Here is a 23,885-nt window from a genome sequence, read left to right on the forward strand (position 1 = left end):
TTTCGTCCACCCCTCCCTTCTTGCTCAGATTAGTAAAAACCCTGAACTCCTTTATCTTTTTCACTCTCTAAACTCCAGAATCTACTTACTTTGTGCTAGATCGATATGTTCTATGGACTTTCCATCAGCAACACTGAATGCAAGAAAACAGTGAAACAATTTCTTCATGATTTCTGTGGGAAAATAATTGTGAACCAAGAATGCAAACTAATATTAAGACCTATAACGAATCCTAAAGTTTACCACCCACAGAATTTCTCAGAAAGAATTTCTAGAGGATAGGTTATAGCAAAAAAAAAAAAAAAAAAGAAAAGACAAGAAAATGAGTGTAAGAAAAAGCTATGAGTTAAAAAAAAATAATAACTGAGCAAGGAAAACTATAAAACTTATGGTTAAGTCTAAATAGTATTTGATTACTTTAAAAAAGGATAATGGACAATTAAAATTCCAGATATTCTCAAGAAAGAAGTGAGAAGAAGAAAGGAAATATGTTGGGGATTTGTCTGTTTGTATAGACTATACTTATTAATTCACTCTAGCTGTTGTTCAACAAACATGCGTCTAAGTAGTATCCTTTTAACTCTTATTCTAAAGGCCCCATGGAAACATAGTAACTGAAGTGGAGAAATTTCTAGCAATTATGTTTAGATAATTCAAGCCAAAACAAAATCAAAAATCTTTACATGCATTTTCTGAATACCTCAAATCAAAGGCAATTTTGGATTTCTCTTTACTTTCTTTTAATTATCCCCATAGAATTTCCTCAGTTTCCTACATCAGTTGGCAAAGACAAAGGCTGTACGTTTTAAGCATATTTATAACAAGATGCTATGGCTTTGGTTCAAATTTAACTTTACCCTCTGGTCCAGACTACTTTGCATTTCAATCTTCAACCACCACACCCTTGCCAATTTAATTTCAAATTATTTTTTTATTTTTATTTTTTTAATAAATTTATTTATTTATTTATTTTATTGGCTATGTTGGGTCTTCGTTGCTGCACACTGGCTTTCTCTATTTGCGGTGAGCAGGGGCTACTCTTCATTGCGGTGTGTGGGCTTCTCAATGCGGTGGCCTCTCTTGTTGCAGAGCATGGGCTCCAGGCGCGTGGGCTTCAGTAGTTGTAGCACATGGGCTAAATAGTTGTGGCTCACGGGCTCTAGAGCTCAGGCTCAATAGTTGTGGCGCATGGGCTTAGTTGCTCCGCGGCATGGGGGATCTTCCTGGGGCAGGGATCAAACCCGTGTCCCCTGCATTGGCAGGCGGATTCTTACCCACTGTGCCACCTAGGAAGTCCTCAAATTATTTTTAATTGAGACTGAACACTATACAAACTTGGGGTGTTGTGAATATAATTTATGGGGACCAGTTGGAGAGCCAAAACTTTGGTCAGATTGTAAATGTTAATGGGAATACCTAGATGAAAATGATTGATAGCTTAATTTGACCCATTTAATTGATTGTTTTTCACAGAATTACCTCCACTTCTTGAAGTTCTGAGATTGTCATCCATCATTTCCAGAAAAGAAGAAAAATGTGTTAAATAGTACTTACTTTCTTTGAATGGTGTGTTTTCTGTGATTTCTATTATTAATTGTAAAATCTCAATTTCTGACCTCCCTATTACATTGTTAGTTTTATCAACTAATTATTGATGTGTTTTTATAATGATATTTGAAAGCAATTTTTAAAGTTGTGTTTACATTGTGTCAGGTTTTGTCATAAGATTTGTCAAATGACTATTAGAAAATGACTTAGGAAAATAATCGATCAGCTTAGCTTCTCTGTCCATGTACAATTGTAGCTAAACCCTGTGGCTGAATCCAGAGATCAAAGACTACAACCATTCTGGTTTTCAGATTGGGTGGGTACTGAAAGGAAGAGCAGTGTTTTTTGTGAATATCCTGCCACTCTACAAGTGCTGCTTCTGACTTCACAACTGATTCTGAAATGAGTCATGGGAACATTTTGGCCTGGGGCAGGACAGGGGAGAAGAGAGAGACAATCCTTTCTCCTCCCACCTCTGCCTCGCCCCTGTGTCCATGTCTTTGTTTCTGCGGACAACTTGCTCTTTATGACAGCTGCTCACACTTGAATCTTGAAGACTAAAGCTAAAGCATTCTGCTGGGTATTCCAGAATAGATCATTATTTGCCTTTATGTCCTATAAGAAAGTCCCTTTCAGCAAAATATCTCTTGCTGAAGATCAGGCTATTGTATATAGTAGTGAAAAAACATTGCATTAGGAGTCAAAATCTGAGGTATTAGTCTCAAAACTTCTATGGCTAATCTAATCCCTGAGCTACTTTTTTTAAAGCCTAGACAGGCGATAGGAATTTTAATGCTACACGTGCAATTTATGGGTCCTAGAAGGAGACAGCAAAAACTCCCCTTTCCTCTAGTTTTTTAATATTAATGAAAAAGGCTAGAATTAAATTATTTGCTCGACACTACTCGGTTCACTCTCATAGGCCTAATCATCTCCTCAATTCCTCTTCTCAGCTTTGATTGCTGTGGTGCTTTCAGCTGCACAGGGCAGCCTGTTTCTACTCCTGGGCCTAGAAAACTCAATCATAGAGCCAGGGAGAACCACCTGCTTCCATTCATTATCTGTATTGTAATTTAAAGTATTGTAAAGTGAAGAAAGCTAAACTCATGTTCTATTGAAATTAAAATAAAAAATCAAAATCATGGAAATATTTTGATTTTGAGTGTTTTGTGTTACTCTACTAACATTGCATCTCTCTAAAGTTGACCATTAGTACCCAGGAAAAAATGGGGAAATAGCTATTATTATTGCTTATTAGGTAAAAAGCTCAACTTAGGATCACAAACATGATTGCTACGTTAGATCATCATATTTTGATTAATCTCTCTCCACAACCAGACTCTAAGCCCCTGGATGGCAGTTCCATCCCAGCATGTACCAACCACAGTCTGAGCACTGATGACATATGAACCATCATAGCAGGTTTTAAAAACATAGAAAATATTCTTTAGTGATAGTAAAGGGCAAGAAATGAAAAACTGTTTTTTAAAGATTAAAATAAGTAAACTCAAGTGGCAGGTAGAAATTAAGACTAGTTTTTTTCTAAGTTTGGGTGATATTTATATAATAATTGGTGGGACCTCTATTTCTCTCTCTCTCTCTCTCTCTTTTTTTTTAATATGGAATGCTTTACAAATTTGCATGCCCTCCTTGCACAGTGCCCATGCTAATCTTCTTTGCATTGTTTCAATTTTAGTATATGCGCTGCCAAAGTGAGCACAGTGGGACTTTTATTTCAACTCAGTGCCTGGCATAGAATGGGCCATCAGTGCATGCATTTTTTTTTAAGATTTTTTATTTTTGATGTGGACCATTTTTTAAAGACTTCATTGAATTTATTACAATATTCTTCTGTTTTATGTTTTGGTTTTTCTGGCCACGAGGCATGTGGGATCTTAGCTCCCCAACCAGGGACCAAACCCCTACCCCTGCATTGGATGGCAAAGTCTTAACCACTGGACCACCAGGGAAGTCCCCAGCATGCGCATTTTTAAAGGATGAAGATGGTTCATACACTGATACTCACTTGGTGTAAGGCTTAGTATATTCTCATCACCCTAAAATATAAGTTAACCAGCAAACTTCTCTTGATTTTAGTTTTATTTTTGGTCACAGTATGTTATAGGTAAACTGATTCTTTTTTTTTTTTAAATCTGAATCATAAGATAAGTAATGGCATGAAAAGACTTGTACCCATTTCTAGACCCTGTAGAAGTAGGAGGGTGAAGGGTTCAAGGGCAGAACGCATGCTGGCTCACAGCAGACACCTTCCAGGGACCCCCTTACTTTCCCTTTACCTCCTCTATTTTCTCCTCTCTCTTGTGTGACAAGCCTAATAATTTAGGACATTTCTATGTATATAAAGCAGATAATCATTTTGGGATCAAAGTATCTTTAAAACTGCAAGTAGCTCTGAGTAGCTCTGAGCTTTGCTAAGTCAGTCTGTGGACTGACCACAAACTTACAGCCAAGTGAGAAATGCAGGCCTGAAGGGACAATTTAGAGGACACGGACAGTAAGTCAAGCACTTCTGCTCTAACCAGTAGAGAGGTGGGGTGGGTGGTGAATAGACATGAAGCAACCCTTGTCTGGGATTGTGGAAATGGGCAAGACAGTCACGTTTAGGGGAAATTTCACTTGGCGTCTTGCCATGGTTATTTGGGGCCGATCATGTTAAAGCTTTTCAATCAGAGTACATTTCCTGCAGAATTTAATATCTGTAAAGCAATCATAACTGCTTGTCTGCTGGATATACACTGGAGGAAGACGGGCCAAGCTGCTTAAGCATCTAACAAAGACTCCTGTCACCTTTACTTCCGTCACAGTTTGAGTCTGCAGGTTTCTACCTGTCTAGGTTTATGGTAACATAGTGAAAAATAGCTCAAGTTCTTTAAAAAAATGAATAAAGTAGCTTGAATGTAATACTGAATTCATTTGAATACTTATGTCTAACCATATAGCTCCCTTCGGTGATCTTTCTGCCGAGTAAAATAGTTGACAGCAAAGAAATGCCTCCAGTTTCAGCGTGTTTACCTGTTCACTTTTCTTTGAGTCTGCGGTTTTACCCTGACACAATGCACAAACACATAGACATTCAGAGACTAAGAGATGTTCTTGGGAAGGGACAAGTATGAAAACTGTTATTTATTTTAAAAGGGAAGGTTGAGGTTGTGTGTCTTTTGTGTTTGGGAGAGACATGTCAACCTAGTATGCAGAAGAAACATGTTTTTGTAGAATCAGTGTTTTATAAAGCGAATGAAAATATTGTCATTTCAAAGTTTGGCATTTTGATAATTAAAAGTTTTTTACTTAAGTAAATGAGTTTTTCTTTTAAAAATGAAATTAACCTGATAATGACTTCCATATCTTTTCGGTTCATTTACATGTATAATGTGAAGAATTATCATTTATTTAGCTCTAGTGGGACTCAGGTCCTTTAGAGACCTTTACATACTGATTTTCTCTGCTCCGTTTTCTCTTAAAGTACTTATCGGAAGACTCTAGCTTGTTAATTAATCTGCCTCTCTCTCCTCTATGCCTTAGAGTGAGATTCTCAAAGGAAGGTCCAAGTACCTCCTGCATTTGAATAATCTGCACAATTTATTCCAAGCAGATTCCTGGGCTGTCATCCACATCTACTGAATCAGTTTTTCTGAGCTTGAGGCCCAGAATTTTGTATTTTTAATAAACTCATCAAGTGACACACACTAGAATTTCAAAATTCTTTCATCGTGGGAACACTTATCTTCCAGGGAGTGGCAGCTTTAATGTAAAAGTGGGGTGTGGGCAGGGAACTCAGAGTTTTTTAGCCAAGGGAACACAATCGTGCTTCAAGAAGAAATTTAAAAACTTGCACATTAAAAATTCACATTTCCAATAATATCTGGGGGACACTTATCATACTGATATTTACTGGCAGGATTAATTGAACTGGGATAGACGCTTAACGTAGGAATACATACTTGTTCTTATGGGAAGTTTAAATGAGACATAACATGACTTTATTGCACGAGTGGCCACAGAGACCTGCGTTCCTGTGGGCGTACGTCACAGGAGGCTTTTCTGTCCCAATGCACCACGGAAAAGCAGGAGTCAGCAACGTCCTGATCCTGTAACTATGACACACACAGTTACTTGTATGTGACAAGTAACAGAACTTGAGGATAACACTTCAGTAGCTTGATATGGCACTCTCCCAACTTTAGTTAGTGACTTAACATATTATCAAGTAAGTCTCTCAAAAATGTCTACCAAAGCAGAAAATTTGAAACAGGTCATGTGGAGACACCTATCAGCTCCGAGATGGACTACAGCTTGCCTCCTCTATGCTTATGGCAAGAGCAGTCCTTCCAGCCCTAGCTGCATGTTCTAACCACTCAGAGCTTCCTAAAAAACACCCATAACGGAGCTTCACTCCAGAACTTCTGATTTCATTATACTGTGGTGGAAAAAAATCAGAACCAGAAAGGAATATCTTCAGTCCTGGAAGGCTGAAGAGAGGTACACTTTGAGAAAAAAGGGCCGAAATAAGATGTCTAATAGCCAAACCACAACACTTAGCACATTCTGTTAGTGAAGATTGTTGGGTCTGAACATTAATAGTGAAAGTATAAACTCTCAATATTGAAGAGAATTGGAAGGGAGCCATCATTGGAATAGACATTTCAATACTTTCCTGGAAGTACAAGGATGATTGGGATTTGCTGATGTGGACGAGAGGAGGCTGAAGCCTGAAAGGGGAGGGGAGAGCTGCAGGTCAGATGGAAATCCATCAGCACTGCACAGCACTGGAGAATGTGGCCTGTAGAATCAAGTGGAGAGTAGGGGTGAAGCAGGGGACAGAGAACAGGGAGTTAATTGAAGTACAGAATATAGGCTACCCTGCCACAGCCTTCCCTTCCCCTGCACACAGGGCTCCTGGAAGCCAGGCACATACTCTTTAAACAAATAACACAAACCAAAGAAAAAAGGAGGAAGATCTTTTCTCGTCGTATTGAATGAACAATCTAAGGAGAACCAGGACAGCCACGAAGAGTACTGGTGCAAATGACTCTCTTCTGTCATTTTAGAGTCCCCTGGTGTGAGAGCTGGCCAGCTGACAAGCCCCACTCACCCCAGAGAGCTCACAGACTGACTCTTCAGTGGTCTTGTACTTAACTATAGATGAAAAACAAGGGACATCAAACATGAAAAAAACCCTGCAATTAAAAAAGAGAAGGATCAAAATTAACAAACAGGAAAATATGATCCTAGAGGAGACAGAGTTAATTCAGAATTCAGGGGAAAAAAAACACACACACTTTAATAGTAGAGAAATCAGAGAAGATTCTCCATCCATAAAACAAAACAGGATACAGTGAAAAAGAAAACAGAGAACAAAAAGAGCTCTAGATACTTAAATATATGTTGTTTTAAACTAAAAAGTAGAAAAGAAATAAACTGAAGGGTTAAAGGAGATGGTTGAGTGAATGTTCTACAATACAAATCAAAAGGCTAAAAAGATAGAAAATAGAGAAAAGTTTTAAGATATATATGTACATATATAATTACTCAAAATCCTTTTCATAGGAATTTTAGAAAGAGAAAAGAGAAGACAGAACAGAGATTTCCTAGAGTAGAAGACAAAAGTCTTCAGACTAAACAAGTCCACTGAGTTCCCAGTGCATCAAGTATTGGAGCCCATTCTAATTGTTATATTGTCATAAATTTTCAGAGTACCATGGAGAAAGATTACCCTTGTAGTTTCCAAGGAGAAGAAAAACAAGTCCAGAAAAATAATAAGTTTAAGCCTGGCATTGGTTACCCAGTTAGCCATTTTGAATGCTGGAAGGTAATAACGGAGCCTTCAAAGCGTTGAGTGGAAATTATTTTCAACTTAGAATCCTAAGAGTGGTCAAACCAACTGTCCAAGGAAGGACACATTTTTAAAACCTTTAAAAATGTAGGTGCCCTGAAAGACACTACCCTATTTCTTAGGCTATTACTTGAGAATATGCTTTAGCACAATAAGGCAGTAAACCAAGGAAAAGGAAAATGTGAGAGCTAGCAACAAATGATCTAGTCCAGGAGAGGACTGTGATGACCCACCCTAGAGAGAAATGAGAACAACTTGGAGCAGAATAATGGAAAGCTTGGGAAAGGTATCAAAGGAAAAAAAGATTTAATACTACCCTTGAGATACAAAAACAATTTAGGAGACAGAAAAGGCAGGTAAAGTAAGAAAAGAAAAAAAAAAAGGCCCTTAGGAATGCTAAGAAAACAAACCAGCTAAGAAACTAAGTATAATCGTAGCACACTACTTGGCATTGCCATGGATTCCATTTATATTCTTATTAGAATGTAAATAGTGGTTAATGACTTTCAAGTTGAATGGATAACCTAGAGAGAGAGTATTACACAGTTGTTAGGAGAGAACCTCTAAAATTCTTACTGGCTATATGAATCTAGAAATTTATATTACTCAATTTCCTCCCTGTAAGATAGAAATAATAATAGTTATCTATTTTATAATCTCGTGAGGCTTAAATGAGTTAATTTACACAAAGCACTTGTAACAGTGCTTAACACATAGAAAGTCCTCAATAGGTGTTAGCTAAACAATAACAAACCACATATTAAAAAAATAGAAGTATTTCTTGATACAAAACAGAATGAAATGTTAAATTTGACAATATACATGTATAAATACAAATGGCTGAAAGTAGGGAAGAATAGCAGTGAAGCAGAGTCAAAAGTATTATTTGTACTTGATAGAAACAAAAATAAACAACAAAGACAACTGAAAGAAAAATAAAATTTAGCATTATAATTGTGTAAATGCATTAAATCATAATGCATCATAGCAGGAAGCTAATAGCAGATATAATCAACAAATCAAAAGCTATAATGAACAAATCGAAAGCTAGCAAGTAAATTTATAATATAGTGATATAGGAAGAAACAACAGAAGAACCAAAAAACAAATGAAAGTGCGTCTATTGAGGAATCAAGGAAGGTAAATATCTTTACCTTTCAATACCCTAAAATTTTATTTGTCCATTAAAACTGAAAACTCAATAAAACAAACAAGCAAAACAAACAAAAAGGAATGTGAAGGGGATTTGGGATGGATGGTGGGAGCAAAAAAATTTTAACAATACGTAAAATTAACACTATGACATCTAGAATTCTTGCTAGGAATTTCAGGAAAGTCCAAGAGTTTGGAAAATATGGAAATCATAGGGAAAGAATGCCAATTTCTGGACAAAATTTGATCAGTTTAAAATAATCTAGTAATTGACCATAAAAGACAAAGGTAATGCGTACTTTTACTGACGAAGTCAAGCAAAAATCATAGTACATCTGAAAAATGAGTGAGGTTTGATGTCAGTCACTCTTTTATTTCCCCCACTCCTTGAAATCGTCAAGCACAGTTTGAGGAGGTGTTTGATTACTGACTTCAAGCTCTTTGGGTGTAGCTTTTTCCATCTAGTCTGCACTTCTCCTTCTGGTCTCTTTCTTCCTTGGCTCCTCTATGACTATTTCTGCATCATTAGATTTCCTTTCCTGTGCTCCCAAAGGATGAACATATTTGCAGTCAGTCCTGGAAATCTGATCTTTATCCTGAATCTCTGCTCAAAAGCCACTAGAGATGAATCATGTGGACAGTCTTGTTTTATTAAGAAAATGTGTAATATTAATACACACTTAAAATAGCAAGGCTTACTTTGGTGAATTTCATCAATGCTTCTTAATCTGGAAGAACATGCATTTTTTTTTTGACTGATTTCTCTTATTCTTAAATCAGTGTCTAAGCCATTAAAACTCATAACCTTAATTCAGTTGTTTGCCGAGGCTAGAGGTGTCAATGATGAAATATTTCTATCTGCCAACACTGACCAGTGTTTTTCAGAACCTGGAAGAGAACCCACTCTGGCAGCTTTAGCTGGGTACCTAGGAACCATAGTCTTTACACATGTGTATATATTCGTGCCTCTCTTCTAAATGGTTCATGTGAAAGGTTCATATGAAATTTCTAGCTTTAATGAAAGGAAAGAATATAAAATAATATGAAGTGCTTTTGGAAGTAATCTCATCAGTGGCTTAAGGCTCCATTCTTGTAACTTTATAGTTCCATTAGATCTCCCCATCTTTCCTTTCCATCACATATGGTTTAGCTGTTCTTCATGCTTAGAGGAAACATGTGGCTTCAGTGGAAGAAATTTAAAGGAGTATGGTAGGAACTGTTTTCTCCTGATGACTGTCCACTTCTAGCTTCAAGGCTGGCAGTTCTTATGCTGGAGATGCAGCTCCTATGGGGTCAGGAACAGAAGACTCATGTTGGAGGGAAGAGTCACAGAGGCTACCACTAGCACCTTGAGAATGGAAGAAGGGCAAGGAAGGCAATGTAGTTGAAGCTCAACAGGGGAGAGAGTCCTAGGAGGCTAGGTCAAAGAGGTGGTAAATGGGATATGAGATAAGGGAGTAGATTTTGCAGGGCCTGGGAAGCTCTGAGAGACTTTGAAGGACGTTTACTTTCGGAGAAATGGAAGAATATTGAAAAGTTTTAAGCAGAAGAATACGAGATTTTAACCGATCACTCTGGCTGCTCTTTTGAGAGTAGACTATATAGAGGAAGAGTGAAGCAGGAAGGCCAAAAGAAGGATAAGGCTACTGCAACAAACAGTAGATGATGGTTGCTTAGACCAGGAAGGTGGTGACGAAGGACGTGAGGAGTGATTGATTGGATTCTAGATCTATTGTGAAGATAGCATCAATAGGATATGCTGGTCATTTGAATGTTGGGATATAAAAAAGAGAGACGTTAGGGGTGACTTCAAGATCATGGCCTGAACAACTGGAGGAATGGAGTCACCATTTACTGAGCTGGACGCATATGTCTTCAGGTAGAGCAGGCTGGGGGAGAGACATTAGGGCTTCAGTGTAAGAAATAGCAAGTTTGAGAAATCTGTCACAAATACAAAGTTGATGTGAATAACCAAGAAATAAACTTCTAACTTTCCTCTATTTATTTTCAAAATTGAGTTGACATATACTAAATATCAGGAGATAAATTTATAGCTTTATAATTTTAGATCTTTCACATAAAACTTCTATGGCAGATCTATTTTTTGTTGTTTTTATTGAATAAAAATTAAGAACATTTCTAAAAAGTCTCCCAAAATAAAGCATAACAGCAAAGCTTGAAGTACAATCTTTTACTCTTGTTCCTCAAATTGACACCAATGGGCCTCCAAAGCCTGAGGGCCCTTTACCATCAGATCATTCATTATTATAATAAAGCATGTCATGTCGAAATTCATCAGGCATTTTCACAAAGCATATTTTACACTTGACTTGCCCCTAAGCGTTTGGATATTTATTTCTCCCTGAAGCCACCTGTAAAGTTAGATTAGATGATTCTTAGGAGTTTGATTTTACTCAGGTGTGCTGACAAGCACAAACAATAAATCCTTGGGAAAATTCCAGATCTCAGTTGTCCTTTCTCTGTGTAAGTTAATTGAACCACATACACAAAGAAGGGTAGAATTTAATTTGTTCATCTTTCTCCTTACTGAAAATTTTGTAGCCAGTTGATGTGATTCAGAGGAGGCTTTATTAGCTCTCAGATCTTGAGCAAATCTATAGTGGAGATTGATGAGCCTATTGGGAGAGACCCTGAAGGACCTGAGGCTTGAGAATTTTCCATGGCAGCTTTCACATGTCCTCAGTACCTGCAGCTGTTCCTCACATCCTCCCTTGCAAATGACTGTATCTCCTAACTCGTCCTCCCCACAACTCTTGATATCAAAACTCCAGGCTGTCCAAACACCCAGACTCCAAGATCAATCCCTCTATTCCCACTTCTGAAAGTAACATATGCTAACTGGCGTCCTACTGCTCAAGTCCCATAAAACTTTTTGCCTGTCCTCCCTCCCTAAATTAGAATACTTCTTTGTAGTCTCTTCACGCCTGGTATTTTCAAACAAGGGTTTATATTAACTGGTGCATGAAGCCACAGTTATCCTGTGCCCTGTGGAGTTCCCTTATTCCCATGTTAGGGCCTCTCCTCCTGGAAGAGTTCAATTGTTGGTCACAAGCAGAGAGACATGAAGGGACAGATTAGGAGATGTTTGTTCTAGGACAAAGGAAAAGCATGAGTAAAGAGGCTCTTCAATGTGGCTGTGAAGGAACAGTGAACAATTCCAGTTGTCCAACGCACAGAAAATTCGAAGGCAAGTAAGTGTGAAAAATAGATAAGCGGTAGATCTTATAGGGCCTCAAATGTCCAGTCCAAGAGTTTAGAATTTATTTGAGAAGTGTAGGTAGTCACTGAAAACTCCTCAGTGGATAGTAACACAATAATGAACATGGAAAAGAAATAACATGGTACACTTCTGTAATTTACTAAGTTCTTTCCTATATGTTATCTGAGTTAACGATTGGTTTTTCATCACGAATTCTCCTCTGACACCAAAATTTAATCTGGATCAAAGAGAGGAAATACTGGGAGCAAAACGACCTGTTAAAGCCACTGCAACACTGCTTGGGATTTTAAGTCTGAGTGATGGGGTGGGGATAATGGCACTGAAATTATCAAGAGTGGAGGAGGGAGGACACTGAAGGCAGATGGTGGTGATTCATTTTTCAGGACATATTGGATTTGATAGGTGGTAACCAGAAATGCAGACAAGTTTTACATGCCGTTAGATCTATGGGTTTCTATTTAATACACAAAGCTATACATTTTGAAGTTATACACATGGAACGTTGTGTGTGGTGATCAAAGGAGATCAAGTGAAAAAGAGAAATTCAAGGACAGAACTTTGATGGCAGGAGGAAGAAAAGAAGCTGGAGAATATTATGAGCTTTATGAAGATTAGTCCTCATCCTGATTGTTCAGTGCTGTAATCCAGCATCCAGTACTGTTGCTGGCACCGTGTAGGCTTTCAATAAGTGTCTGTACATTGCATGGCTGAAGTGTTGCCAAATTGCCCTCTGGTGGAAAATGTCCCTTTGCCTACGAAGACAGACCCTCTCTGCAAGTATGTATTCAAAGATGGATGCTGGGAAAAGGAAAGCAAGAAGCGAGTGCAGAGATAACTGGTTTGTTCAATTTCCAACAGTGCATTTTGCTCGTAAGCCATCTAACTAAGAGCAACGGGGGAAGGAATTGGGAAAAATCTTGCTAGTGAGGCCAATTCTCAAAGCCAAGGTGGCTTTGGTTTCTTTTTGTTTATGTTTTTAATGAGTAATCATTTGTTAAATTTACCCATTGACTGTCAAAAATTCCATCCTTTCTATTAATTTACAACCAGAGGAAATTCCTGGGAGATTTCTGAAGTTTTCCTTTGTCCAATGTTCGGGTGAGCCATTGGCTGCACAATGCTTACATAACCTTTAAAGTCAGAAAAAATAAAAAGTAACTCAAATGGCAGTTTTATGAGACTTCTGAAGGGTGGGTTTCAGGATGATGCTTTGATTCTGCAATTGAAATCACAGTTTATTTTCAGCACTAGCTGTGTGGAAAATTTGTTTTACTTTTGGCACATCACACACAATGGAAGGAGTCTGAATGTGTTTCCTTTAAACTATTTCAAACTCCTTTGCGGATACAGGATCAACCAATCAACTGACAAATTCATGAAGTAAAAAGTTGAATTTAATCAGATAACTTATCCCACGATACAAAAAAGATCTTAATTATTGTTAAGTACATACAAATAAGCCTGTTTGTCCCACATGCTTCAAAGGGGGGAAATCTAATCTTGGGAGTGAATGTGGGGCAGTGACAAATAAACATATGTCAGCTTACTCACTCAAATAAGGAAAAGGAATATCCTTGTGCTCATACAGCCAAACCACATTTCTCAAATGGGCATATATTGTTTACTTTCTGTGGATACCTAGCACCCTTACTGCATCCTTCCTTCCCTCCTCATCCAACCTGTTGTTCCCATGGAAATTACCAAATGCTTACAAGGCAGCACTGTTGATTAGTCCTTTGATTAGTCCAGGGGTGGGCATCCTTCCCAGCTGAGCCATTGGAAACTATTCCCTGAGCAATTTTAACTGCCAAGAAGAGACTCAGTACCTCTCTGGTACATAGGAACCACACAATAGGACATGAAAAGCTATCAGTGGTTTCTTGCCCCATGGAGAAGGTAAGACTTCAATGAAAGAGAATGAAGGCAACTCCTCGAGAAGAGCTGAGGAGAGTTGTGGAGAGGAAGTGGGGGGGAGAGAGAAGGAGAATGAGAGAGACCTTGCAAAATCCAGGTGGAGGTTTCTTGTTGACTTAAGACCCAGATGCATTTGTATCTTTTTTGTTTTTTCAATGCTTAGTCTCCATGAACCAATAAATCCCCATTCCTATTTTGGTTGGCTGGCTTAGTTCAAGTGGATTTGCTGTTAGTTGCAACCAAAACACAAAAACAAAACAAAAAAACAGAATTTCCCAGCCCTCCAAAACAAAACAAATATAAAACAAACTAATACCACTGATGTTGTATAGGTGTGCATGATTGAGTTCGGTTCAATCATTGTAACTTCATGTAGACTTCTGAAAGGCAAATTGACTTTAGCTCTGAAGAGTCTGTGAGACTTAAGAGTATAGAAGTCACAAAATCAGGATGAGTTGAGAGCACTCTAAGAAGCTGACAAAGGCTGGTGTTCCCCTGTCCGAGAGTGCATAGCAACATACCCGTTTAGAGGAACAGAGGTGAAGAACTCAGCTCTAGGTTATTCTTTCAAAGTAGGCTTATATTTGACTCATGTAAAGAATAAATGAACTAAAACTGATATTCCCCACAGCTTTGAGCCAATCAGCCTTCCTAAGTTGTCCCCTCAATTAAAAAGAGAATAGGATCTCTTCTGGGAGAGGTGAAGGGCAGGCAGACGAGCTACCCTGGTGTGGAAAAGCTACAGACATTACAAGGCCAATCCCCCGCCTGACCCAAGCTATGCTCCTTTTATATGACTTGACTTGAAAATTGTGCAGCTCCAAAAGAGAGAGGAATTCTCCACAATTATCAATCTGTGCAGAGCTCCTTGGGGAGTTGGCATACTCTTTATCTGCCTTAAAGAGGAAAACAAAAATACACCAAAACAAAACAAAACTTCAAAATTCAAGTAAAAGCAAGAATGGAAGTGGGCAAGCAAATTTTAGCTGCAAACTACCAAACCCATAATTTTATACTCTACAAGCATCTAAATAAACACAATCATGCAGTATAAACACTGCTGATAAAGGGCTAGCACACAGTGTTTAACAGCCCTAGGGGAAATAAAAAGACAGCATAAATACTTTTTTTCACAAAAGACGCATTCTCTATAGTTTCAGAAAAATTGTTATTTTTAAAGAAACTAAGTGATGTCTCTCTAATTTCCCATTTAAAGTAAGTATCATATACAAGAGCCTGAATTTAGGGAGATAACGCTGTTTATGATTCAAGAGCGCCTGTAATTCCCAGTTAAGAGTTTCATTTGAGTAACTTTCTAAAACATTACAGTAGGATATAGTCAGTAAATACAGTGTACACTTACTCACCATTACACAGAAAACTAATTCTGTGTCCAACACTAAATATGAGGATGGACTTCCCTGCAGAGTCCCAAATGTATTAATGCTTAAAGCAGATGTATTTGATAGTCTACAAGAATGTCTTGGTGAACACGTACATAGAGCAAATACTTGAATAATCTTGAGGAATTATTTTACTCAGGCTGTGGCGAAGAAGAAGAAGATATTTTTATGCTAAAATAGACTACACATTGGTAATGACCGGGATATCTTTGTCTGCCAGATTCACTGTCATCTTCTTCTGGGTGATCTTGAATAAATGTAAAAATTTCTGCATCTTGGTCTTACCATTTCTGTAACCCAGAAAGACCACCTACCTTCTCTTTCTTTCTTTAGACTGGGAAGAATACAGCTGATGAAATTTAAATTCTTGCTCATATCAATCATATCTATTAAGATATCCCTAATCTCCTTAAACACATACTTATAGACTATATCTTTTAGTCTGGGTGACCTCTAAGTCACTTAATCACATAACAAAGTATAGCTAATTCTTCTGAAGTGGCTAATTACTCTGCAGCTTGTGGGATGCCTGAGGCCTGTGTTACTCCTAGACACATGAGGCACTAAGAATTTTGTGGGAAAGAACTCATCCCAAAGCAATGAGGAGATGGAGAGGAGCCAGTGAGCTGATATTGGAAAGGAGGGATGATTCTAGATAAAATTTTTCACCTAGATTATGCCCTGGCCCAGATCCTATGGACTCATGGCCAAGTTTATGGAGGGTAAAACTTGAATGGAAGAACAAGTGAAAGTCAAAAAGCTATTTTTTCTTATACCTCTCTGGGGCATTGAGAATGCAAGGCATCTGGCCCATAGGCACCAAGAATGGCACTGGTGGTGGTGACAGCAGTACTGGCAACGAAAGCAGTAGCATTAGTGGAAGTAGAGTTTGCTGCAGCTGTGGCTGTTTGTCATGTCCTTACAGGGGGCAGAGTTACACGTGATGTAGATCTAGCGACATCTTTTTCTGCAGGCAGGAGCAGTTTCTGTCTGGAACGCAGCGGCAGCAGCAGAAGCAGCTGCAGTGGTGTTTTTGGCGGGAGGCACAGCTGCTCCTCTTGGCATCAGCTGCCGCCAGGATCTTCATCACAAGGAGTCAAGACAAAAGAGGGATAGAATTCAGACACGCCATGGTAGTCAAGAGGCTTAGTTCTCCAAGCACGAGGGAGAAACCCTCTGGGAAATGCAAGCTCCATTGGTGAAAAAAACAGTTTCTTCTGAGCACAAAATGATGGATTTTGACAAATGCTATTTGGCGATTGATGTTGATGTTCTATCCCCAGGCTGGTATGATTTGGGAAATATAGGTCACATACTATACTCCCCCCCCACCAGCTACGCCTTTCTGGCTGGAGTCACTCACTGCTGTATTTGAATGGTGAAAGCCAAGAAATCTTTGCTGCCAACATGCGCTACTTTGAGCTCATCCGTGGTGCTCTGTCATTTCAGTGACCAGTGTCAAGGCCTGTACTTGTGGCAGTACAATTGTTGACCCCTTTACCGAGCATGAATAAAAATCTAAAACTTTCCCATACTAACCAGACCCTTCCCCTCTGAAGGCCTGTCATATGCATGATGTCTTTCTGAGAAAAGCAGCTGCATGGGGATTCCCTGGGCAGGGAGACTCGTGCTTTCTGCCAGGTGACCCTGCCCTGATCACAGTTAACTGGGCCAGGGACTGACGCCCGATACAAAAGCAGTCCATTTAGAGGCTACTACAAAAGCTTTTTAGTAAGGATGGTGACAGCCTGAACTAATCAGATTCTCTCTCTGGGTGAATTTGAAAGCCAGATATCCAGAGAGATTTGGCAGAGTAGAGTGGCATGGGATGAGGGAGACAGAGAAAGGAGGCAATAGGGAGATGCCACGTACCAGGAGTACAAGAAGATGCTCAGAAGCAAAGAGGATAAGAGTAGAGCATGCTGATCAGAAGTAGTGAAGTAGTCTCAGAAGTGAAAGCAGAGATAACTTGAGACCTATTAGGAGGACGTATGAGAGTAGGAAGCAGTGTATTCTGATGCCATTTGAGATGTTGTTCTAGTTCTTTGAGGCCTGAATGGGCAGCTGCAGTAAACATTCAAAGACTTTATCAGTTGAGTATAAATGAATAGAACCACGGTAAAGTAAAGAGAGAAATCAAAGTACTTGAGAGGCAGATCACTTAATATACAAATGAGTTCTCAGAAAATGCATGCTTTTGTTTGTTGCTTGCTTTGCTTATGCAGGAAAATATTTATAGGTAGGACAGCTAACCCACGCTTGAAAATATTTCATATATGCCCATATAAAACTTTTTTTTCCTGTCATTCTTATTTCAGTGGGCATCCTTATATTTAACCTCCATTGCAAGGTTCTCTGTTCCTTGTAACCTGAAAGAGCTTAAAGAGCCCTCATTTTGCCATACATCTTTAAAATAAAATCCCCAAAGCTTAGTACTTTGAGTGGGTCTCTGCTCCTCCCAACCTACAAGAACACAAAATAATGGAGAGGAAGAGAGGGGATAGGTGATAAGTTTGTGTTGCCACCTAGAAACTTTGTGTATGGATACATTTGAAAAAATTTTCTTAAGTTACAAAGAGCAACCTGCAGGAAAAACAAAATTAGTCTTCAACAGCCCAGTTTGTAATGTGACGTTTCTTTCTCTTTCTCACATCTACTTGCCTCCACTTTTCCTCAACCACAGCTCATACTGTACCATTCCTGTTAAGAGACCTGCAGTTGACTTATGTTCCAATAAGGTGCTAATAGATCAGGACAACACGCTCACACTTTCCAAACCTTCCCCAGGAAAAAGCAGCGTAAAAATAGAATGAACCACGAACTGTGTTCACAAATTCTAATTTACCATGAGGACAAATGTTGAGTATTAAAGTAGTTTCTGGTCAAGATGCTCACAGAAGCAAAATGCCTATAGCATATAATAGAGTTGCACTGAAAGATTATGACTTTAGATTATTGTCATTTCTCTTAGCTGCTAAAAATGCTGTTTCTGTACAGTCAAAGTTCATTTCTTAGCCAAATGATTCTTAAGTGAACAATAAACAAGTAAGAGTCATCACTAAAATCCTGACGAGGGGAAAAAGAGTAATTAGTGGGTCTTTGACCTGGATTGTACTAATATTGAATACTGAATTGTATTGATATTATAAAGCAATAGCCAAGAAAACTGTGTGGTTTTGGTATAGACCTCCAATCTGAGATATTTTTGCATAATCACACCAAAATGATCTGACAAAAGTGATCCTACTTTTTTTAATTTCCAAGAAATTTGTACCAAAGACATCCTTTATCTTTATTCTATCTCTAATCCTTATATTAAAAACGGAACACTTTTACTTTACTCAGTTCAATGCTGTTGGGACTTTTAAAATCACATATGTATTTATTTTACAGTAATATCAATTCAATAAAATATTTCAAAAACCTGTTATAAGTAAGCCAGCTTCCCCAAATACATTTATCCTATTCTTCTAACCACATTTATAAATTTCATGTAATTCACATATATCATTGAGCACATTGCATAAATGTTAGTGTTAGGTCTGAGTGCCACCCCCCACACACAGCCCTACTCTCTTGTAGTATCTACTTTATGTTGAGTTAAATAGATTTAGAATAAGGAGGAAGTCTACAAAAAGATCTTCAAATAAGTGCATTAGTAAACAATTCAATAACTTACTAATTGAATGTACATGAATAAGGCCATAGTAAATAGAGAAATGAGTATTGAAAGGCAGACCACTTAATATACAAAATAAGTTCTCAGAAAATGCATACACTTTTTGCCTACTTTGCATATGTGATGAAGTAGTCATGGATAGGACAGACAACGCACATTTTAAATATATAATATATACCAATGTAAAACTTTTCTGTTATTTTCCTTCTTGGTCATGATGCAAGGCCGCATCCTGGTTGGTAAAAGTGGGTTTTTTCTCTGATCTCAGTAATCCTGGGAAATGGTTACTCTTGGAGCAGAAGTGAGTCATGGAGAGGTTTCATTAGCGAGTGTGGGAATGTGAGGGGGGAGGGTATGACAACAGGGGGTGGTGATCTGTCCCTGGCCTATAAAGACAGACAAGGAGCAATTGGGGCACTATGGTCCCATATTTGCATGGAGGCAGTTACTATAGCAAGAGAACTAGTGTATCAGATGGGCAGTCCCTGGGTAGCAAGCCAGGTTCTGCTACTGTGGAGGCCTCTAGTCCTAGGGGGTGTGTCTGACTTTCATACCACCACGAGTGGGAGGAAAGAGGAGCCAGGAATGAGAAGAGACCTTGTGAGAACCCTTTTCTTTCCCTGGGATGGAGCGAGCACCAACAAGGGACATCAGAAAAGGACAACAGTGCTCAGGGATGGCTCAGGAATTTGGTGAGGACATCTATTTCATACAGTACCCACTGATGAGTTATCCTCGGAATGGTTGCTTTTTTAGGCCTTATAGAAACATCCTCACTTCGAGACAGTCATATCAAGGCAGTCACACCAAAATGACTGCTACTAAAGCATGGTATCAAAATCTCCTATCCTGGCAGGAAAATGGAACAGAACATGTGAAGTTTGAATTTGATTTTGTTTTTGCCACATAATTCTTTATTCTAAAAAAATCTCACACATAAGCCCAAATTTCTGGGAAAAAAATAAAAATTGGCCTGCTAAAAGGAGGACTGGTACCCTGAACCTCCAGCTCTCAGCAGAAGGATCCACTTCCTGCCCACTCCACACCCTCCTTCCTAAACCACATCTCAAAGGCTCTGAGGAGCCCTCCGAACTCTGAGTCAATATGAAAAAAATCACTGGGACTGAGTCTAGAAAACACACTGAGAAATCTTTGGGAATTTGCTATGTAGTATAATTGGTATTTCAAATGAGCAGGGAAAGAAAATGGATAGAGAATACATAAATAAGGAGGGGGAGGCAGGGAAAAATCTGGAAGAAGTTACATCAATATGTTACTTGTGGTTATTTTTTGATGATGAGATTATCAGTGATTTTTTTTTCACTTCTTTCTTTCCATCTTTCTATATTGGAATAACTTATAGCACATAGATTGCCTTTGTAATGAGAATAAATAACAAGAATTTGAATTAAAATCTAAACAAGCAAATGAGGAACACAACACCATCTTGCAGTGCATTTTATTTTTACTGCACACCAAGAGGAAAAAGCAGATAGAAGAAAAGCCAGAGTGTAAAATGAGTCAGATTGAGGCAAATCTGAGCGCTCCTTAGTGACTCAGAAGTGAGAGAGAGAGACGGCTCCGAGTGAGAATGGAATCAGCAGCTAACATTTATCTCACATTTGCTCATTCTCTGCTCACAGAGCCTTCAGCATCCAGGGCAGACAAAGGGCGATAACTGTTGGTGACGGGCTGTTTGTCAGCCTGATCTCTGAGGAAACAAGGTGAAATGGGAACGAGCATATTCTACTATTTACGCTGCAAATGCATCAGAAGCGAGAAGGGCTGTGTTGTGTCTAGATATTACTTCTTGTCAAGGCCTTCCTTTTCTAAGTGCTCTCTCTTGATGACTAAAATTTTTTCAATACTGAATAAGTTCGCTTTTCTTTCCCCCTCTCTGCGAACAATCCAGGGAATGAAAAGTTAAAGTACCTATTTATTTGCCTTCTTAATGTGGAAGTAACATATTGCAAAATTACCCTGAAATTTTTCTGCTAGACACCATGTTATAGAATACATGGAGGTAGTTAGAAGCAGTCAATGTGCTAATTTTTCAGTGTTTGTTGAATTTAACTGCACACTGATGCTTTTACTGTGCTTGTTACCAAATTCCCCCAAAAATCTATTCTCAGAGGCAGAGGTAAGTGACCTTTCATGTCAGTTTATTTTCTGCACCTTTCACACCATCAGGGGTGAGGTGGTTCGACAGGAGATCTATTGAGTTGCTGCCCCTGCTGCTGGAGGAAGAGGTTCAGGGATGCTAACTGGGAAGGCTTTGGGGCAGACTGCTAGCAGGAAGGTGTTCCTCCTGCCAAAGGGGGATTTAAAATCCCCAGGTTGGACTTCCTAGGTGGTGCAGTGGTAAAGAATCCGCCTGCCAATGCAGGGGACACGGGTTCGAGCCCTGCCCTGGGAAGATTCCACATGCCACGGAGCAAATAAACCCGTGCGCCACACACACAAAAAAAAATCCCCAGGTCTGTCCACGGAGATCCAGTATTGGGCCAGAGAGAAGAGATTGCTAGCTGAAGAGACAGAAGGCCAACAGCATAGTCAAGCACGCTGTCAGCATTTCGCTGAACATGAAGGAGAGAAGCAGAGCTTTTTATAGAAGTCTATTGGTAAACTCAGGACATACAACTGTTTTGGGTACAAAGATTAAGAGCTCTCTGAGTGTAATCATTAGGGTGTAAAGTGACAGGTGTGCACGCAGCTTGGGCTCCACAAGAGCTTCCCCAGAACTTAAAAGAACTCCCAGCTGGGCCAGCCCTCTTCTCTTGCAAGTTCTGGTTAAGAATCATCAACATTTCCTTGATGAGCAGGATCTGGGGCTGATCTCACAACACACGGACCGTTGTTTCCAGGCTGCTGAGTAATCTGCAGGTTCTCCCACTGCTGCTTCAGGGCTTCCCAGACAATGTGTCCTGTAATAGCTACAGAGTCTCTGCAGGTCTTGTAAAAATATGACCCCAATGGCTACTCTTTTCAAATACGGATTTTGTGAAGGTATTTTACAGTCTTTACTCCTAATTATAATAGTCCTTCAAAGTCCCTATTTTCAGGACCATGATGAGGCAGGTGACGTACTCCTACAGGAGCAAAATTTAAGGGGGCATCAGAAAACAAAATATTTTAACGTAATATTTTTTAAAAAATCAAAACTAATACAAAAATTCCATGACAAACAAAAGTAATTTGCAATAAAAATGAGCTGTGTGTCTCGCAACCCTGTACTCTTACGTAATAGGAACAGTCATTCTGGATCAGCATGTCTCCCACCAGCCACTTGGTTAGACTTGGGAATGGTGTGTGAGTGCACTAGGTAACACAGTGATTTATAAAAAGACATGGTTTTTTTGCTGGAGAGCTTCTATTACTTTTTTACACTTGATTCAAAATATGGAAGGTTATTTTGATAAGTGTATGTGGGAGGGTATATTCTTCCTTTTGTTTCAGGCCCCAACATGGCTCAACAGGGCACTACATGTTATTTTCCTAAATTTAGATATTTTCCTAAATTTAGAGATGTGACCTAACTTGCCCAATGGTCATGTAAACTAGTGAGTGTTCAGGCTGGGTGGGGTTCCATCCCAGCTCAGTGTGCCTTGCTAAGCACACTACATCACATAGACCATAGTTAGCTCTGTAGGGACAACATTCCTTCATGTTATGCTGAAGATTCTGGCTCCCCAGTGGGCAAAGCCATGTAAGCAGCATGTCTTGAATGCTCAGGGTTTCCCATAGGTGTGCCTGGCTCCAGAGGTGACCTGCAAGCAGCTGCTGGTGACCTGGGTCTTATCCAGTTGCTTCCTCCAACACAAGTCCTCTCATTCTCCTCCAACACAAGTCCTTTTGCCTTGATGCATTGTAAAAATGAAATCATGTGGTTTGGTTTGGTTTTGTTTTTTTACATAATATACCATGATGTGAAAAAGGTCGGAAGGTACAGCCTGCTGACAGACCCAGGCTCATTTCTACTTGGGAGTTCTAATTCTCCCCCACTCCCTCCATATTGTTCTCCTGCCTGATCCCGGAAAAGGTTAGAACAGCGATGCTATAACTTGGCGATGTGAAGCTAGTAATTTCAGTTATTATGACATAATTCAGAGCTTTCTCATTCCTCTTTCCACCACCTCTTGTTTTATCTATGCACGGAGTCTATTTCTTCCATTGAAATGTACACTTCCTTGAGTGGTTGGACCTTGCGTCATTACATTGAATCTCTTCTCCACCCCTCCTTCACTCTTAGAGTGCACAGTAGTACTCTGCACACATCAATGCTTAATTAATGCTAATCAAAGTGAGAATTAGAGCAGGAAAATGTTTCATTGTGTCCTCCTAAGGCGGCATGTAGGGAACATGCAAATACCTACAGATCTATCTAGAATTCTTAAAATAAGCTCTTGATGCAGTAAACTATTTGTTGTTATAGTCCGTGCATTAACTACTTCAAATACAATACTTTTTGCCATAAGCATGTATGACTTGGATAATACAAAAAAACTATAGGGCAATTTTAAGTCCAAAAGTAAAAATTGGCTAATTTAGTTGCTAAAACCATTATTCAAATGATAGTTGCTGTTCATTCAGGCACCCCGTTGAGAGATTAGGCACACAATGTAATTCGCTATAAGAGGTTCCACTTTAAAATAAAATTTATTGGCACTAATTTAGGACAGTACTTTAAGTTGCTTTATAAAATTGCAGCTTGCTTTCTAACTTTATGTCCGGGAGGTTGTGCTATCTGGTAAAGTTACAATACCTTGAGGGTTAATTTACTTAAAGGAGAAGGGTGTGTGTGTGTGTGTGTGTGTGTGTGAATTATTAGGTCTGCTCAGCAGGGCTTTTTGGTTTTCTTTTGTTTTTAAAATCAAGACTTTCTCTCCTCGAATACCTCAGTGGGAAATGAGTTGCTTGGTAACCCCCACACTGACTGGGGGCTGTTACTCTCAGAGCTACAACCAGGAGGAAGCTGCCTGTGAACGAGCTGCCTGTCAGCAGCACAGCACTCAGAGGATTTCTTGTGCAGAGAGCTGTAAGCAAACGGACCAGAACTCCAGAGCCCCTGGTCTTCTGGCTCACTTGAATCTGTCC

At 39.1% G+C, this 23,885-nt stretch overlaps 1 non-coding gene across 1 annotated transcript; it reads right to left on the bottom strand.

Annotated features, from left to right (window-relative positions):
- Positions 1-3,161: 3,161 nt before the first annotated feature.
- LOC130842769 (U6 spliceosomal RNA) lies at positions 3,162-3,268 on the bottom strand. The gene has a single exon (XR_009050568.1). It is a non-coding gene; the product is annotated as a U6 spliceosomal RNA (small nuclear RNA).
- Positions 3,269-23,885: the final 20,617 nt, after the last annotated feature.

The sequence above is a fragment of the Hippopotamus amphibius genome, chromosome 1, assembly GCF_030028045.1.
Source record: "Hippopotamus amphibius kiboko isolate mHipAmp2 chromosome 1, mHipAmp2.hap2, whole genome shotgun sequence".
Classification (NCBI taxonomy): domain Eukaryota; kingdom Metazoa; phylum Chordata; class Mammalia; order Artiodactyla; family Hippopotamidae; genus Hippopotamus; species Hippopotamus amphibius.